This window comes from Larimichthys crocea, chromosome VII (assembly GCF_000972845.2).
Source record: "Larimichthys crocea isolate SSNF chromosome VII, L_crocea_2.0, whole genome shotgun sequence".
NCBI classification, from domain to species: domain Eukaryota; kingdom Metazoa; phylum Chordata; class Actinopteri; family Sciaenidae; genus Larimichthys; species Larimichthys crocea.
The window spans coordinates 24,098,149-24,114,296 of NC_040017.1; the positions used below are offsets into that span (position 1 = coordinate 24,098,149).

The following is a 16,148-nucleotide window of genomic DNA, read 5'->3' on the forward strand; positions in this document are numbered from 1 at the left end:
TCTGCACAAGCTTCACAATGTCTTATTTACACAGTGCAGTCTGTATGGCTACCTCTGGGAGCTGCAGGGTGGTTGAATGATTGAGGAGCTCCCTGCTTTCGCCTCTTTTTGCCAGTAATGAGACGAGGGACGTGTCTATCTGGCAGCCCACTCAGGGTGCGCTGGTGGGCAGGCACCCTTTGATGGCTGCTGATGAGTGGGGAGCGTCCTGAGCCACTGGGGTGAGAGTTGGCAGGATGTGGGGTCTGTCCAGATGGGGTCTCATCTGGCCCTTGCCTTCCCCCTCTTTCTCCTTTGCGAGACCAGCTTCCTTGCACACAATGAGGCCCACCAGCAACAGACTCTCCATCTCAAATCACACCAAATGAAGATGAGAGGTGTCTGGTACATCAAAAGTATCCCTGATTGCCGGGCATCTCAGAGAGAGATCCATCACTGACATTTAGAGTTTGTCTGATGGCCAAAGATGGAAAGGTTAGATTTTAGATGTCTGATGCTGAACTGCACAGCAGGCCTGCAGCAGACATGGCAGGGAGAGAAGAAAAGAATTTGGTGAATTTCAATGGGCAAATAAAAGGAGCAAACAAAGATTGAATTCATAACTAGCTATGAAAAGTTATATTGTAGGAGGACAGAGAGATGCTAATGGGATTTTCCTTTCTCTCCTGTGCACTGAATATGTCAGGCTCCTTATCAGTACCTCTTAAATCCCCAAGCTGAGGGAGGAGCTTAACTGTTGGAAAAAGTAGATGGGATTCCATGTCTATAGCCAGAAGCAAACCATTTTCCTCATCTGGCTGGAGAATAATAAACCACAGAAAGAAAAAGCTTCAAACCTCATTTGTAAGTCTCTCCTCAGACTGGGCTCCTATTTTGCACATGATAACATCACCAAACAATGGCTGCCGCTAACTGTTTATCAAATTGAGTTTTCTTCACTCACAATGAAGGGAAAACACCCTCCTCCCGTGGACACTATCATTTCAGAATACATTGTTAGACAAAAAGCAATTATTGATATGGAAATGCATTGACCAGTCATCGTAATTGAAATCACATTTCACAGCTGCCGTGATTCCTTGCATCATTTACAGTTTTATCCGTTATAGATAAATAAATCCTGGCTTCAACAGCTGCCAGAGTAAAGTGGAAAAAGTTTGTTCCAAAGACACAAGATGAGAACTCTCGCTGTAAATCTATATCTTGTTATTGGGGAGCCTGGCCCTAAACAAAATGTACTTTCAGCTCCAGTGTGTCAATGCATTGCTTCAAGATTAAGCACATTACAGGTTGTAATATGCTCTTAATGTAGAGAAATAATGTTTAAATGATATGACAATCTAAAGATTGTCCCATGTGACCACTGATAACACACAAATGGTGATATTATTAAGGCAAAGGAGACATTTTAATGGAGGAACAACACAAAACAAACCTTCATGACATGATCCGTCCATGCCCTTCCCCACCCACTGTGTTTACAAATCAGCATTGCTCCTGTCCACTGGGACCCGCAAGCAGCAATGATTTCCGATGCATAGCAGATCCCTCCACCATCCTTCCTTTGAAAGCTCACACTAATTCCCCTTCCCTTTGCACACTGAGCTAAGCAGGGTTCCCAATGGACCAGTCCATGCAGAGCAGGGTTACAGCTGAGCTGACTGACCAAGCATGGGAGTCAATCGATGCAAATCATTGAGAGAGCTCCATGAAGAACAATAGGGGGAAATGCAATCATAAGAGCAGAATGCGTTTGATTATTTTTACTAACATCAGCCATCAACACACCAAAACTCCCATTTTAACACAGCATCAAAGATGCCTGTACAACAATCACATACTGCAGAACTTGTTTAGCTGGTACTCCATGTTCTGTGATTCTTGTAGTGCCAAAGTAGTGAACACGGCACTCCTGGATAACAGAACCTCATTATGTTATTCACACAAGTAATGACAGAAGTCCACAGTGTTGCGGAACTGAGCTCACACAATTAACCTGCTGCCAGAGAATGAAAGTAATCAACCCCGGCGAATCAAAATGTATAATTAAAATGCAAATCCTCAGGGCTCTCCACAACTCTAAATGGATTATTTCAAATTACCTGTCATAAAAAGTGGCATTAATATTGCATCCACTGCTAAAAGTTCGGCGATAGACGGGAGCGTGAGTAAGTAAATATTAGACTCTGGAGGAGAATTGTAGATTTCTGGAAGCAATGGTCGGTGTTGTATATCCATGTAGTCATGAATTGTTGCCTGTGTGAGCTGAATATATATTTAGTCAGTTATTTACTCGCTCTGATTGAGACTTCTACCGCTAGAGTATTTAATATTGAATGATATCAAATAAATTGTCACTTATTTAGTAGCTGAGAAAAACTTCTTCATTGGCTGAGACAATGGGCCCCTGGACCAGGCCTGAAGGAGGCCCCCAACCCTCAAGAGCAAGACCAACAGACTGAACAAGACACTTGTTTTCTTTCTCTGTGATCACTTTGCATATCTTTGTGGTTGTTTTTGCGCCTCTTTGTTGTCGTTTTGTGATTATTTTGTGTCAGTAAGTAGTTGGTTTGTGTATGTAGTCATTTTACAGCTGTTTGTGGTTGATTGGTCCATCTTTGTGGTTGTTTTTGTTTTGTCTCTTTATATTAACTTATCTGACTTTCCAACAAGAAATGTTAATGCTCACTTTAAAAAGAGTTTATGCTCAAGGGGCCTGTGCCCGGTCAGTCCATTTAGTGTCTACTGCATGACGATAGAGCTATAACAGATACCGACTGACCTAGAATCTGGTATAAAACTCAACATTGATCACTGTGTCCCCTCACATGAAACAAAAACTAAACAGCACATTAAGTCAGCGGCTGACTTCTCGGCCATCTGCTGGTGCTGCAAGTGGATCTGTAGTTTAAACAGAGCAGCGTGGCAGGGCCCATGTGTCTGTTGTTTCACTGTCATCATGGCCGGGAAGGGGGAGGGCTGTCTCTTGTCTCATCACCGTCACCGCTGAATCGAAATGAAGCGTGTCTCGGCTGTTTGGGGAGGGGCAGAAAGATCAGGGCATTGCTCATTTTGCTGAGCAGATTACCAAAGGGAGGGGGGGCGTTGGAAGGTATTATGAAGAGTGATGAGCAAGAGTAGGAGGATCACTAAGATGTAAAGTACTTCATCTTGTGCCTCACTGAGCAGTGAAGAGATGAGGGCCAAACAGGTGGTAGATCTCTCCATCAGAGACTTCACACAGTCTGAGCATCTTGACTCACGACACTCGATTCAAACTGTGTAGGCAAGCGTGTATCCGCTGATTAGTTCCACTTGTTCTGTCCGTACTGAACACGGGATCATGGATAAATATTATTGATATTCCTCAAATGAATTATTTATTAGTTCGGACAGCAGACGTCTCCTTTAGAGTAAGAGAGTTTGTACTATTCGAGGAGCATGTTTAATCATCGTGATTCTCTGCTGAATGAGAGTTATAATGACAGACATGATTATTGCTTATTTGTGATAAATGTGTCTGTAACCTACATAATGAATGATGGCCTGTAGACAACTGTGTGAACTTATTGTTGTATTCGTAACAGATCAATGTACCGTGCATTGTAAGGTCAGTGTTGGGTTCACCACAGTGTGGGTTTGAGTGTACAATGGTTTGAAATGTGATAGTTCTGCTGTCTTTGCATGAATATTTGGTTTTCATCACCTGGCTGTGCTGCCTTCAGGGTAAAATAACATTACTTTGGAAGCCATGAAAACCTGAACATAAACACGTAGACTTTCTGTTAGAAAAACCTCAGAACATGTTTGGTTATTTCACATGAAAGGCAACTTCTGTCTCTTTTTTTCTTCTTCTTTTCTCCTCTCCTTGGTTTGAAGTAGGCAGAGTTCAGCTGGACAAACATAAAACACGATAATGGCAACAAATCTGCGTGATAACGCTCCAAATCAATGTCAAATAGATGAAGATTAATTCAAGTTTCATGCTATTCAAGGACTCCCATTGTCTCCTGTAGTGTTACATGAGATGTCTTCTTCTCTGAGTCCCTACAATAATCTCCAGCCTTCTTTAATTACCAAGCCATCAGGTACCAGGACCAGCCTAAAGCATTTCTCATGCCAATCATTATTCCTACCTAAATCCGCTGGCATTTAGAAGTGCTAGCAGTAATTGCCAAGACAGCTCTTTAAATGAAATGATTAAATATAGCTACTGTATGAGTCGACCTGTGAAAGTCTGAGGCTGACAGTGTGTGGAATTAACCGTGGCGAACACTTTGAGTCACACTAACAATTCAACATCCTCAAGCAAATTGGAATGACTGAAAGAATGACTTATCTATGTATGAGCACGGCTCTCACACCTCAGGGAAGTGATTCTGCATTAAATTGCTAGTTGTGATTGAAAATAATGCAGCGACTGCAGGATGCATCACCCCGGATAGATGTTTTTTTTTTTTCCTTCTTCAAAACCTACGAGCCACTGCCAAGCAAAGAAGAGAGACGTTGTGCACTGTTTGTCTCGCAATGTGTCGCATCTTGTAGAGTTGAAAGTGCTCAATTTGTCGAAAAGGGGAGACAGACAAAAAACCAGTCAGGCACGGGTGCTAAAATGTGTCTCCTCCAGGCTCTCCAGTATGGATTAAAAGTAGGGATGTTATCTTCCTGATGTCTAGACAGGTGGCGAGCAAAGCCCAGAGTTACACAGCCAGCCACCTCTCAGCCACCCGCCTGCTTTCTGTACTTCTACAGCCTGAGGCAGACTGGAGGACAATGAGCACTTAAGAGCCTGACAGTAACCTGCAGCGCAATGAAGGTAAACACACACACACACACACACACACACACACACACGCACAAATAAACAACATCCTCAAGGTCAGTGGCCTTATCTTTGTGAGAGGAGAGCTGTCCATCTGAGTCATTGTTTGTTAGGTATTTACTGAATCTCTGCATGTATGTTTCATCAACTCTCCTCCTCCTCTATCTGCCATCACGGGAGCAGAGATACGTAAAAAAAAAGATCCGCCCTGCTTATGCACGAAGCGTCGATGTTTTACTTTGCATTCACAGTGACGTTCTCCGACATTGAATTAGCTGCCTGAACAGATTGCCTCAACATGGCGAGCAGAAACAGCCAACAGTTGGAGATTGCTTCAGCTTTTTTTGGTACAAAAAAACGTGTCTCCATGCTGTTACCAATTTCTGGTTGAAAATAGCCTTTAAACTGCAGTAATGAAGGTCCTGTGGGACAGTCGGCGTTTGACCCTCTGTGTGGGTAATGTATGCAGATGATCAGTCAGCCAGACTAAAGCAAGGTAGGGGGGCAGCCGGTATGCTGCAGCTCTTTTTGCGTGTCCCACTGCTATACTGGCCTCCAGCTGAAGCACTTCCATGGCACTGCTGACATGAAAGCGTTTGCTGCCGGGCTGGCACTGAAGATTATGTTATTATGCTGTGTTGATCATTAGTAATGGAGTAGGAAGGGTAAGATAAATTAGCTAAATGCCGTAAAATGGATTGAGCATGCTGCTGTGTTGTGATATATGTGCAAGGTTTTAATGAGTTATACAGATTATCATAAGGCCAACAATGTAATTTTGTTGTAATTAATATTTTATCAACGTTTGACAATAGCCTTTCTTTCAACCAAACAATTAAACAGAGCCGAAATTAAATTAAATAAGCATAAAAGATACTTGAAGTTACAGAAAATGCTCCATATAAAGTCAGACTGGTTAAATCTGTTCAAAGAGAGAGAGAGACTCTCAAACAAGTTAGCTTCCTGTCTGCAGTGCAATCTCTCATTCAGCGTATCTGAAAAACTTGAACATGTTCCTGAGGTTTATTATCTATACTCTGAGATAAATGAGCATGCACTTCAGCACCATTTGTCAGCAGCACTGCAGCACAAGCCCCTGTGCTTCATTCTAACTTTGTTTCTTCCACATCCAGGACATCCACCAATCTCTCCTCTAATGTGATTTCTTTCAATAAAGTCGTCTACACTCTTTAGGCCCTCTCTCTGTCCACCCGTACAGATTAACTGGTGACATTTAAACCGCGGTATTCTCGGACTTAACCTGACTGCACCAGACGGTTGAAACAGGTCCAGCTCCATGCATCTTCCAGCAAAACACAGAACCAAGTGGGAAGTTGTTGTTGGGAACTGTTTGGAGAAGGCGTGTGCTTTTAAAGAGCGATTGGATGAACTATCATGGGTGATCTCATATAGTCCAAGTGGTCCAGTTCTGTTATAACTGTTGTTAGCAGCATCCTCAGCTCTTTAGCAGCCGCCAACAATCATTTTTACAGAGTATAGGACACAGACTGGTCTAACCCCGCCGTGTTTGGACACATGCATAGCTTGAAAGGTGGCAAGATAGATTCCTATGTGATCTTAGGAAAAATTAAATACTAATATAAATACTATCCTTAAAATCTTAAACTATAGGGAGAAACACTTATTTCGGCACCTTTAATAACTTTTACAAAAGATTTAACTTCTTAAGACATCCTGAGCAGAAACAAAGTGTTAGATTTACATCAGGTTTCACAACCTCTGAGCCCCGTCTAACCCTTTATAGACAGAAAATGTCTACATAGGATCCCTCGTCACAAGTCGCAGTGTCTGACCTGCACGTTGTGAATGTTTCCTGCCGTGATTGTTTCGTTTCTATCGGTTTATGAGGCAAAACTCTCCTGTTTTTGAGTCCTAAACAGGTGAACTGAACAAACTGCACAACAGTTTAAGTTGCAGTGCTGTAGTTTTAATCATTTGTGTCATTACAAGTGTGACTGTGAAAGAGTCTTCAGCTGACCACTCTTCAGAAAACAAATTTAGTCTTCTTTGAATATAAATGGACAGTCTAACTGATCAAAATGAAATCCTATATCCCTCCTCCAAATGTCAGTGGTTTAATAAAAAATAAAGAAAATCTACTTTTTTTGTTGTTGCAGTGACTGGCTCTTAACTACTGTAAAAATAACCTGCTGGACATTTTTCCATCAGCCTCTTAAATCTGGACCTGACCAGGGGTTACGTTATATGGAGTGAAGCCTGCGAGCCACCTTCAGGCAGAAAACCAGCTGCTACGCTCACACATGACACACTTTACTCACTGCTGTGCATCCACCTGTGGACTCTGCTCCCCATGTGGGAGAGTTTATCATCGTCGCAGCCTTGATGCCAGATATAAACTCTGTTTTCACAAAGTAATAAAGCTTTTGCACATACGCAGCCGAGGCACAATCACCTTCACATTTCTGACAGTCCTCAACACGACTGTGATGTCTTTAAACGGTGAAGTATAACCGTGTTGCACATGTGGAGCAAACGTGAGGAGCGAACAGAGGAGGAGGAGAGACGTCTGTATTTGCTGCTCCATTACTGTAACCTGCAGGGTGACTTTTTTTAATACCACCACTCCTCTGCAGTGGATCAGTGGAGATCAAAGGCAAATCTATTAGAATGGGAGCGGCAGAAAGAGACCGGGATCAGGACCGGGATCAGAATTATCTTTACTTGACAGGTATATTTGCACTGGATACAGCCGCCTTATCAGAAGTGGTCAGCTTTATTCCTGAGGAATGTTAATTTGCAGTTGGTGCAGAGAGTTGAAGAGCGGTTCAGTCCTATAAAAAATACCTATAATATAATCTGGGTTGTACTAAGTATAATATCAGCATTTTGGACCAGCATGACGAAGGCTGTGATTACAGGTATGAATGTAACCACATGGCATCCGAAGTAAAAGCTTTGAGGCAGCAACTGGTGTTTGCTTCCATATTTTGGTCACAAGAATGAAACAAGTGTTTCCTGAGGTGGGCAGGGCTGCTGCCAATCCACGCTGTCATGGCTGTCATGTTTCCTCACTCTGGTCTCATGCAGCTCTTTTTCTTTGACACCTGACAGGTACCTGTCCCCGCACAGACTCTGAGTTCTGTCAGTTACACATTTGCTGCAGCGATTTTTCGACACATTTCCAGCCCCAAATATTCCATATTCGCTGGTTCGGTGCTGATTAGCAAGCAGTTAAAGGAAATAAACAAACCATGATGAGTGTTGTACTGGTTTTGTGTCTTTAAGATCTTTAAATGGAAAGTAGTTGCTTGAACATCAGCGAGAACAAATGTACTAATAAACACCACAACCTCCAACTGAAACAAACTGGAGATACATCGAATCACTTTGAGTTTTTTAAAGCATACCGAGCCACATTATATATGTTATGACAGTGTTTACAAGCGCGAATTCTGCAGGTCACTGCCCCAAAATCTTGGATTGGTTCTGCAATGCAGGTTTTTTAAAACTCTCGTATTGTTTCCACACAGTTTTAGCAACGAAAGCCATGAGAAAGTCCTCAGTCACTATGGTGAAGTGTCGTCCTAGTGACGGATATTTAGAAAAATAATTAAATCCCACTTCAACAGATGCAGATTAAACTCTTTACTAATGTTAAGTAAGTGTAAGTCAAACAGAAATTTATTGAGTGGAATAATCGCTATCTCGATCATCATGTTTTCCTTTACTCATAATCAAAAATTAAATGGCTACACCGGTAATTTAGTGCTGCACTCTCACAGGATTTGAGAGATAATCACATTTGAAGCATCAGATATATCTCTGATATATTCTGACTTTTAGTTTCCAGTAAATGTGAGTGTGAATGGTTGTTTGTGATGAACTGGCACTCACTGCCTGAGATAATACATCCTCAGTTTGTAACAAAGATGTTCTCTTATGACTTTGAAGGCCAAAACTGAGATAAGTGTGATGACACTTGAGAGACTTAAAACTCCCCTTAGAGCCAAAGACGTGATCTGTCCTGCATCTATGCAAAATGAAGTGGCGACGGGTGTTAAAGGTGGATCAGGTGAAGTGTCGTTCTGGAGGTTTAGCATTAAGACATCTGATTATAAACAGGTGCTTAAATGTCTTAGTTAAATCACACGTATTTATCAAGGAGCGTGCAGATCTGATGGACTCGCATATCTCATCTGCAAACTGAACTTAAAGATATATTGAAGAGACAGATGTAGGCCAGTACTCCACAGACTGTTCGCAGGATCTACTCCACTTCTCAGGTTTGAGGGACATAATTCTCTCCCCGTCGCTGAAGTTTTAATCTGTCTGAGCTCAGAGAGAAGAAGTGTAAATAAATTATAACCTCTGTTTTGTTCAGATTTCAATGAATGAGTGGCTGATCAGTCACGAACGAGCAAAGAAGCAGAATGTAGCCCAAGTCCCAGCTACTGAAAGTCGTCACCAAAATATGATAACAAGCCCTATTTTTCTACATAAAAGGAGCAGGCGAATCTCAAAAGACTGCAGAGCTCTAGCATGCACAGACCTAAGAACCTAAGATATCTGCATCACTGACATTTATCTCTTAAAGCAGACACGTCTGTTTGTTAAAATGGCATCCAAACATAAGAATAGACCTTCTCTGCAACATAACTCCTAATACACACATAACACAATTCAGATAAAATCTGTTATTTCTTTGCATTATATTTATTTACTCACTCCCATACATAAACCATCAGACAGCTTCCAGCCAAAAGAGGGGATATTATAATATTCTACGATGTTTTTGAGCAGCACCAACAGTGCTAACAACAGCAATGTGTCATTGTTATGTCACAATCAAAATTTTAATAAACATACTAATTGTGAGTGATCAAGATCATTTTGAGCTTCCTCAACTTAAATATTTGACTCAAATGAATAATAAAGAAATGAAAAATCTAATTCAGTGTAACTTAAATTCTGCAGCAGAATCATTTTTATATATTTAAGTATAAATAAAGTGGCTCTTGGGGTATCCATTTTAAACTGTTGCTTCCAGTGAATTAGCAGTCAAGTTAATTTCACTCAAATATATTATTTTTTTCATCATCGGTTACCAGATATTTTTAATAAAGTCAACTTGTCCGAGTTTACAGTGAGTAAAGTGCAGCCATACTCAAACTACATACTTAGTAGGTTGTAAGTGAGGTCAAAGTCTTGAGGTTGTCAATATACAATACAATACAGCTGTAATAATATTGTGTACATGTAACAACCAAAGTCACATAACTAAGTTTCAAATGTGAGATGATCCGTACTGTGTTAAAAGGACCAATGTGTACAATTTAGTTGCATGTAGTAGTGTTTCCATCTAGAGTCAGTTTGTTCATTCAAACTGTACAAACATGCTGGTTCAACATGGCCAACAGTAGAAGAGGACCCACGCTGTCGTCGATATGAAAGGCTCGTTCTAAAGTAACAAAAACATAAGGTGATTACAAACTAATGAAGATATACGTGTACATATTATATCTCTGCCATATTCTGTGAATAGAGCCTCTTAAATCGAACACATCGGACCTTTAAAGTTGCTTTAAAATAAATGTAAGATAATGTCGACTGAAGCTGATAATTTTGAACGGCAATTTTATTTATGACTCATGTCACTCAAGTGGATCTTCAACAGATTAGGCTCCATAAACTGAAAGCTGTCATTATAATGGAGGCTTTTATGAGTTAATTGTTATCAGGTTGCTGATGTGACTGTAAGTTATGTGGGAGTGGTAATGAATGGATGTTTCTCTTTACAGGTTTAATTTAGCCCCCTAAAACTAACGGGGTCATTAAGTCTGAGATCAGGGCAACGGTCATTAAAGTCATGGGAGCCATTAAAGCGGAGAAAGAACCTTTATCAGAATCTCCTTCTCCGCCCTCCTTCCATCCTTCCTTCCTTCTTCTGCGTGGTCAATGCAGCATGAAGGGAAAACACTGCTTTATGTGAGCAGCAAGGGCGGCATCATGCATCCCTGCCTACCATGGATCTTTTACGGCAACTTCCCCAATTAACTTTAATGGCCAATAATATCATTTTATGCTTTTCACTCTATTCTCTCAATTCAAACTCCTCCATGAATCCATATTACTCTCCTCCGCGTCCTCGGCCTCCAATCCTGCACAGCCAGCTCCTCCGCCTCAATTCCTCTCCTCCTTTTTCACCTCTCCAGACCTGCAGTGTCAATGGTTTAAACGGATTGCTCACACAGCCAGTTAACCTTCTCATCCCATAAAAAGTATAATTGGTTTACTATAGAAAGGAGCCTTTTCCATGCTAGGGATAATCCCTCAGCTTGATTAATGCTTCTCTAATCAATTGGCGTCTGGGAGACCCGCCTCTTCAGTCACATCCTGTAAAGGGGAACAGCTGGCCTTTCTCAAAGGTCACAGAGAGGGGGGTCACCTGGGGTCAGAGGAGCTGATGGATCAACCAGGGGGGTGTCAAACCACTAACACACATTAACAAAAGTCCCGGGCTAGTTTTAGGGGACTCATGAAGGAGTGTGTAAAATAATCACAGGGTTTATGTTGCATCTCACTGCATGTGTATGTGTATGTGGACCAGCCTTTATGACTCAAAATGGCTCAGTGAGAAGCAGTCGTCTTTGGAAACGGTTACTTTTTTAAGCTGCCGGGACTTAACAGAACGACTTTGAATTAAATATGAGCTCACGAGGGGGTAAAGGTTAAGTTTAGGTGTAGCGATGAGGGTGAAGGTTAAGGTCGCTGAGGTCAAATATTGTAATAGGATCTCCACAAAAGTATATTGCATCTACGTGCCTGCACGTATGTCGGGCTGCATTCATCTATTCAATCTATACATGCTGCACACACAATAAAACAAAGAGGAAAATACTTCATTTGGATGAAATTGCTCCGAGATGTCTTGTGCATTGACATCACGCAGAATGAGGAAAGATCCCCGGGTGTGTTGCTCTTGTAATTTTCTCTTCAAACAGGACGGGCTATCATCCTCGCAGCCAGCGCTGCTGAGGGGGTTTGTGCTCCTTTCAGAACAGATTTGAATAAGACTTGGAAATTGACACAGAGCCCGCTGCGATGTATGAATATCAATGTCACCTCTGACAGAGTAGAATGGCAGGCTGGGAAATATCAATTCATTATGAGTTTTGGATTGGGACAAACTATTTCACTTCCAACAATACCTGATGTGTTTTTCCCTCCTGCGAGCAGGTCTAGTCTGCATATTCTGTCCTGGTGACAATGAAGTCATCTTCACCAAACGCTGTAATCAATATACAATTTTACCACTGACAGACACATAAAGATGACCACGCTGAACAAGACGTCACCCGTGAGGACTTTGAATGGTAAATAATGAATCACTACATTAGTTCAATGTCTGTTGTATACATTAGCATTCAAAGTGGACATCTAAATTACTTTGAATCTATACGCGTCGCCTGTCACGCTGAGGAGATGTATGCTTTTGTCTCAGACATGATCCTCCTGACTTAAAGGAGACAAAATAACTGACCTCACTTACTCTGCGGGAGCTTAGATAGACTGGTAGGTAAACCTAGAAATGAGTGGTGCATTAGTCTCCGAGATACATTGATGCTAATAACCGTAGACTCCTGATGTAAGAGAGGACAGTGATGAATTATCTCACCAATCATTTGTTAAAGATGTTTTGCAGCCATCAGTTTAACGGCACACACTCTCTGCCTTTTCTTCCCCCCCCCCCAATTCCTTCAACTTTTCCACGGGGTGTCACAGCTGATCGGCTGGTGATTTAGTTAAACTTGTAAACAACAGCAGCCATCTGTCTCCATCAACTTTAATAACAGCTCAATGCTTATTCCCTTATTTATAAGAATCCAGAGCGCGAGGCAGCAGGCGCTCCGTGTTGGCATAGGGGGAAATCACAGCGCGGCCCGTGTTAGTATGCACATACATGCCTCTCCTACACACAGACTCACTGCGACAACACTGCAGTGAGAGATGGGGGAGATGAAAAGGGAGTGGGGGATGGATACAAAAAAAAAAGAGGGGGGGTATGGGGAACAGGAAGGGAGATCTGTTTCTGAATACTCTCAGCATCTCCTTGAGGTCAGCGGTTTAGACTCTTGCATACAGGGAGAGATGCATGGAGGCATACAGACACACAACAGATCTTTAATTGGAGGACAGCAAGGTGTAGGGAATAAATATTTCACCCACACACAAGAACATACAATTGATTTACAATGGATCTTGCAGTGAACTAGTAAGCGAGCCCCTCTTTGTGTTGTTTTATTATTAATACTCTTGAGCCAATGGGCTGTGGAATATGCATCGAGTGACCTGCCCTTCCTTCTTCTTATGCTAATCGTCATTGACATTTCCTGCACACAGCACACCCGTCATGGCCCCTCTGCAGTAGACCAGAAAACCACCGAACATTAGCAACAATAAAATCCCTCAAACGGTGCAATAATCCACCCTGAGACATTACCATACTGGAATTACTGCCTCTCCATATGGTGCGACGTTGACCCCCGTATCTTTGAAAAGATTTTGTCGACACGTCAAAGGCTCTGACGGTCAGGTATTCTTTGTATGTGAAGGGGTACAGCATTCATCTTCCACCCATTTGTCATTCCCGTCTACTTCTGTCCAAAGCTCCATTCATCTATCCGTCCATTCATCTATCCATCCATCAGTTCATATCGCCTTTGTTCCACATGTGGATCCATCTGTCATGGCCCCTGTGATGCCTGTGCTCTTATATATAGACATCTCAGTCCAACCGTCCACCCTTTTCAAATTGCCTAAAATACACAATTTCGTGCAGAGACGGGTGTTTTTTTTTTTTAAATGTCAGTGTACAAAGAAGCTTTTGACTGATTTGCCATGGGAGACCATATTTTTGTCCATCAGTACCACTTCATGGCTTACACTGTAATTCCTCTAATTATATATTTAAAGTATACTTCTGCACAGCAGGTCGACTGATGAGTCTCTGTTGGACTTTATGTCCTTCAGATTCTGTCTGCTATTATTTCACCTGCATCACCAGGAGGGCCGGTATCTTCTGCGGGGAAAAGAAAAAGGCACGATCGAGCTGGAGAGGTGAAGAACTGTGATTTTCTGGTTCAGAGAATCCACTCCTGCTCCCTTACCTCCTGCCTCACTTTCCTGCCAGCAGTCTTCGTTCTTTAGTCAAAACTTTTTAAACAGACTAAAATTCGTCTTCGTCTGAGATTTAAACACGTTAAGAATGAATTTAGATTAAGGTGCTAAGGCAACAAAAGCTGTAATCCAGCTGCCACAGCCGCTGTGTGTCTTTCTTTTTATCTTATTTGTGAAAACTATTATTTTGTGATCAAAACAAGGCGATCAATGAGTGGATGGAGATGGAATAACAACCAAGCTAATTGGATTTCCTGGCTCCAATACAAGCCAATTAACCTTACACTGAGGCAATTAACAGTGAATGGAGTGGTTCAATATCACAAAAGTGAGACCCCCAGAAGTTATTTGTAGAATAGTTTATCTCTATTGAGCTGCATGGTGCCAGTCTTATAGCAGGCAATCCACTCAGCCTAAGCTGTAACCACCTCTGTACGAACCGGGAAATGTGACCCCGTGCCATGTCATCTTTTAATGATGATTCATGCCGGGCTTTCTGCCCCTGCAGTTGGATACTGCTCACCTCTCTGCATGTTAATTATGACTTTCCTTTTCGGCTGGGTGCCATAGGTTCACACAGGACAAAGAGTGGTGCAAGGGTTTATACATGCCTCACGAGAGACCCTCCACAGACCTTCGTCGTGATAAACACATGATTAGGGAGACAAATGATATTAGGGCCAATCATCTCCCACCCACTGCGGTCATTAAAACACCACACAGCAACAATAGATCAGTACTAATTGGATGCAGAATATGACCATAACAACACATTACTCCCATCAATCACAGAGTCTGTCTTTGAGGAGAACTTGAGTTGACCTAATGATTTACGTCATGGTTGTTGTGCAGCTATAAGACTCAGATGGTCAATGGTGAAGATTGCTTCTGTAGTTCTGACAAAATATCTCTGTCTGTCGTTATTAGGACTGCATTAACTGGATTAAATCTATTTCAATGCACAACAGCTGTGTTAGAAAATCACGTGAAAGAAAATATGTTTGATCATTTCTCATGGTTTGAATCCAGATCTATTTTTGCTTCTTTGATTTTCTTCTTTGATAACTTTTATTTTGATGTTTCCTGGAAAAACAAAAAGTTTCCACTGTTTGTTTTAAAGGTTGTGGTCAGACAGAGACTATGTGTGCCTCCTGGTACGCTCTAAGACACCCCACAGGGAGAGGATGTAGTCCCAGACAACAAAAGAAAGCACACAGCAAATAAACTATGTACCAATATACACCGTTAACACACCTCCCAGCTGACCCTGCCAGACAGAAGGGTGACTGAAAGGAGAGACAGTCAACACCCCGAAGAATTAGACTTACTACTGGGTAGGACCTGGTGCCATTTGCCCTAAGGAGTCGATGGCTGCACCATTAAGTCTTGGTTGCGATGAGCCAAAATGGCTTTGGACTCAACTCTTAATGACCTACAAACTAAACAAATGTGGGCAAAACTAGTTACAATTTTGTGAGTCTGTGCAACGTTCAACAATAGGATCAAGTTTAAGAATAACCAGACCAAACCCTCACGCACATCCACAAGAAAAAAAAATGTTTGTTGAATGAAGAGTTTTAAGGTAAGACAAAAATCGATCCACCAAAGCCGCCAAACAAACAAACAGCACTCAGTGTTGGTTTGTGTTACCTTTGGATGAACTCACTGGTACATGAGGCCTCCTCAAGATACTGCAAGTTGTCGAAGTAACTTGCCAAGACAGCAGCGATCCAATTGACAAACTTGGCATGTGGTCCCATAACCAAAACATCCAGCCTCCAGACTTGTTCTTACACTTGTAATTCAACCACACCTAATTTTTTTTCAAAAATCATTCAACCCCTTAAGAAATGCGATATGTTAACGGTCTTTCCAAAACTGGTGCCTGCCTAGAATTTGCCTTGAGTTGCTCTTTTAAAAATCAACCACTCGTGTTTGATTTGAGGAAGGCTGTAAGACCATAAAGCCATCCTTACCAAAATGTATATTCTCTGAATTTAAATGATTGTTTTTAAGCTTGTAATTACCCACTGCAGCTACGCATGTCACAGGGAAGCTTCGTCTATTAATGAGTCCAGTATCGCCTACGGTGTTGAACGCAGAATTTTCTTGATGTCAGGCGACAGTGCTAACCGCTGCATTTCCTAGTTAATATCTGATTTGCCCC

At 41.8% G+C, this 16,148-nt stretch overlaps 1 protein-coding gene across 1 annotated transcript in view; it reads right to left on the bottom strand.

Annotated features, from left to right (window-relative positions):
• robo1 (roundabout, axon guidance receptor, homolog 1 (Drosophila)) overlaps positions 1-16,148 on the bottom strand; it is a 306,786-nt gene that overhangs the window by 249,988 nt on the left and 40,650 nt on the right. The gene's annotated exons all lie outside the window — the stretch shown is intronic.